Below are 4,335 nucleotides of genomic sequence, written 5' to 3'. Positions count from 1 at the left end.
TCTCTCTCTCTCTGTCCTTTCCCCACTCACATGCACACTTTCTCTCTCTCTCTCTCAAACTAAATAAATAAACATTAAGGAAAATATAGTGTCTGGGGAAGGGGAGTGTAGGAAGGAGAGAAGACCCTGGACACATTTCTATTTTGAGAGAAAAAGAAAGTATGTGGATGAAGAGTAAAGCAACAGAAGAGAGCAGAGGTGAACAATACAATGACGACCTAAAGTAAATAGGAAAAGATAAGTTCAGAACCTTCTACTATGTGGATCTATGTAATTTATAGAGAAAGGAACTGGGAAAGGATTGAGAGATGGGAAGTAGCAGAAAAAGTAAGGAAGTTTCTCTCACAATGCAGATGGCTAGAGTTTCAGCTAGGAGCTTTCAGAGAGGGGATGTGTAGGAAACCCAAGGAGAATGTTGTGTTTTGAAATGTGAAGAGCACAGAAGAACCTCACCAGAGCTGGGCTGGAAAAAGTATATTTATAGATACTCACCAAAGGTTAATCTTGTTTTTCTAATAGCTCTCTAGAGACTGCATATAAAAACAGAAGAGGTAATCATGTGGTTTGATTTAGCAGTGGAGTTTTGCTGGAAAGATGAGGAAGCAAGAAAGTTGTCAAAGAACGTTATTGATCATGCCTATACTTTGAGACACGAGACAGGAAAGGAAGAATAAGGAAGAATGGAGAATCAAGAAAAAATTGGAGAATAGGTATAATATGAGTACAGAAATAAGAGGGCTAGAATAATATGAAAATATAATGTATAAAATGTAGATACTAGGATTTTTCTGGAGGAGCAATTTTGAATGCTATGAGGTATCCAGAATCAAAAGCAGGTTCCAGGTTCTGAGCTGCCAGCACAGAGCCTGGCGTGGGGCTCAGACTCACAAACCATGAGATCATGACCTGAGCCAAAGTCAGACGCTTAACCGACTGAATACCCAGGCGCCCCTCAAACCCAGTTCACTTTGATTCCAAAGTCTATGCCCCTTCAGTAATGATGGGGCTTAAGGAGCATCTGGGTGGCTCAGTTGGTTGAGAGTCGGACTTCAGCTCAGGTCATGATCTAACATTTTGTGAGTTCAAGCCCTGCATTGGGCTCTCTACTTTCAGCACAGAGCCCACTTTGGATCCTCTGTCCTCCTCTCTCTCTGCCCCTCCCCTGCTTGTGTTCTCAAAAAAAAAAAAAAAAAAAAAAAAAAACCATAAAAAAAAAATAACGGAAGGGTTTGAGATGAAGAGGGGGATAGTGAGGCAGTGTGCCCAGTGGTCCCAGGGATCTGTCTTTTGCTTCAACAGTATTGGAAAAAACAGACCTAGGAATGCCCCTTCTACCAGTCTCCGGCCACCCTCCAACCTTTTGTCCAGTTGCAACCTTCAGAGCCATCTTCTTGGCCACCATCTGCCTCTGGGACCAGCCAACACTTTATTTTGAGCTTGGCTCCTATTTACCCATCAACTATGAGCTCCCACATTAGTTAGAATTATTCCACCGAGGTGGAGGTTGCCAACAACCTCCTGGTCAACATGCATCTGCAGGCCTCCTACATCTACCTCTCTGTTGGCTTCTATTTCCATTGCAAGGATGAGGCTGGAGGGTGGGGAAGGGGGGCACTTCTTTGTGGTTGGCTGAGAAGAGACTGGAGGGCACTGAGCTTCTCTTGAAGATGCAAAACCAGCATAGCAGCCGTACCCTCTTCCAGAATGTGCAGAAACCATCCCAGGATGAGTGGGTAAAACACTGGACACCATGGAAGCCACCCTGCTTCTGGAAAAGAGCCTGGATGAGGCCCTTCTGAATCTGCATGCCCTAGGTTCTGCCTGAGTAGACACCCATGTCTGTAACTTCCTGGAGAACCACTTCCTGGATGTAGAGGTAAAACTTATCAAGGATATGGGCAACCAACTGGCTAAGCTCTGCAGGCTGGCTGTCCCATAGGCTGGCCTGGCCAAGTATCTCTTCCAAAGGGTCACCCTTGGGCATGTCTTTGAAGCCCAGCAGCCTTTTGAGGGGCTCCTTGACTATATGGTTCATAAGCCTGACCATACACTGCAAATTTGTGGAGTCCCCAGGTAAGTAGAAGAACTCAGGAGGACTTGGGCCTGTGTCAAAGGAGCCCACTATGGCCTAAATGATCACATTTCTGAGGGCATGGAATGTCTGCTGATAAAAAACAATAAGGGAAGGTATCATGTTGTCTCCATAAGGAAAACAATTAAGGCTTTGGCTACTAGGCAAATCATTCTCACCAGTGAAGACTCTTAAAGGTTTTGCTGATTATCTCAATTCTCTCGACCACCATCTTTCTGGTTCCTACGGTATTTGATTTTTGTCTTCTATCATGCTATATATGACTCCTATTATTCATCGTATATATGTCATTGCTGAATGCCCAATAAATGGCTTGTTCATCCTAACCAATTACTAAGTACATTGTAGGTGCCTGACAGGCATGTCTTTGAATCTCTGGAGGAAACGATGAAAGCTTTTAATGTACCATCTTGTGTTTTGTTAATATATTTGTTATATATCATCATCTTGGTAATATATTTCTGTGGTTTGCACATCGTCCTATATTTTCTTTTGAGCAACTTGAAGCCCAGTAGGCAGGATGTGCTCTGGGAGATCTCTAAAAGTCATAACATAACGTCTCCAAGCCTTAACTCTGTCCACCATTCACAGACCACTGGAAGAAGGAATACCCCAGAGAAGGAAGTGAACCTATGGAATCTTCCCAGACCTGAGATCTCAGGCATGGCACAAAGGTAAGGAGAGTTTACAGTCCACTTCTGTTATTTAGCCAAAGATAAATGATTTGCCTTGCTGAAATAGAAATTGCATTTTCTGAAAAGCACTGAGAATGGTTAATAACTCCATTTTTTTCCACCCCTTTCAAGCCTGTCCAGTGTGATGGTATATTGTTTAATCAAGAAAATCTATCTCCTCCTTAAGGACCTACCCAACTGGGGAATTCCAAAGTTGTTGACAGGTTATTTTTGAAAACTGTATGTCCGCTCATGAGGACTGGTGAGCTGAAGGAGAGGGAATTTAACAAATAAATTTGCCCCAAGCTCACAATCCACTGCCTGGTCTCTAAATACCATGAAATATCTGGCCCACAGATACTGCTGCTAAACTTCATCAAACAGATACATTATGAATCTTTTAACTCTCCTCAAAAGATTTTGCTGAACAACCAAACAAGGCATTTTCACTCACCTTGGAGAATAATGGCAAAGAAGGTTGTGTTAATCTGCTTCCCACACTAAGTCCTCAATTATATTCAGTCATTTGGCAGAATGAACCAGAGGCTATAACGTGAGACAGAACCTGAATGGATCCAGGCAAAAGCTAATGGGAAACCTGTCTATTGAAAATAATCAGTGTGCATACTTTGACTACCTCCAGCAGATTTACTTTCTGCTTATTCATTTGTTTGTTTTTCAGCATGCTTGACTCATCTAAATTTGACTGCTCTAGAATTTAGTGAGTATGATGACAGGAACAGAGGATGGAGGAGAGTGGGGTTGCTGTTGGAGAGGCTGGCTGGGGAGATTCGAACAGTCTTTATTCAAAGCTGGATGAGAAGCTCTGAATGGGTCTTGAGTCCTGTGATCTGACTGCTGAGGTCCCGGATAGAAGAAACAAGAACTAAATGTTTGAATTTTTTTCTTGAGCAATAATGTTTATTATCATAATTTTACATAGTCTTCCAATCAACTAAGCAATGACATGGAAACACGGTATGTCATTTGTTCTTTGTAGCTTTCTTGTGCCAAAAGAGAAACATGCCTTTTTGGTTTTTTTTAACTATACATTTGTTTGAAACAGCTTTATGTTTTGTTGGGTGGAGGGACATTTTTACATTGAAACTCTATTGATACAATGGCGGCCTCATTATGTGAATTCTTGATTCTTTTACCAAGGTGTATGCCTTTGCCAGCACCTCCGCTTCCACCCCTCCCCACCCCGCCCCAAATGGAAGAAGCAATAGAATTAAGAATGAGGCATGGAATGTATCATCAATTTTGTTCATTTTACTAAGATTTTATCTCCAACTCAAAAATGTCTGTAGCGTTTTTATCTCCCAAGTCCAATAAACACTATATTCTGATAACTAAGAATAGCAAGTTAAATGAGCAAAAACTCATTTGTTCTGGTCTTTTTTTTCAGTATTTCATGTATTGGAAAATAATTATGAAAAGGAATATTAAGCCTGGTGGAAGCATCAATAATTGCTCTGGAACTAATTCTACCTAACATGATTTAATATAGGTTTTACAGAATTCTACAAACAACCAATTTAAATTAGACACGCCAAGATTTAAATCCAT

General features: G+C 41.4%; 1 pseudogene; it reads left to right on the top strand.

Moving 5' to 3' along the window:
* Positions 1 to 1,461: 1,461 nt before the first annotated feature.
* LOC120241106 lies at positions 1,462 to 2,720 on the top strand (annotated as a pseudogene).
* Positions 2,721 to 4,335: the final 1,615 nt, after the last annotated feature.

The sequence above is a fragment of the Hyaena hyaena genome, unplaced genomic scaffold (assembly GCF_003009895.1).
Source record: "Hyaena hyaena isolate Hyena2069 unplaced genomic scaffold, ASM300989v1 scaffold_279, whole genome shotgun sequence".
In the NCBI taxonomy this organism is placed as follows: Eukaryota; Metazoa; Chordata; class Mammalia; order Carnivora; family Hyaenidae; genus Hyaena; species Hyaena hyaena.
Note: the sequence above shows the minus strand (reverse complement) of the source record. Positions and strands in the feature narration are given on the sequence as shown.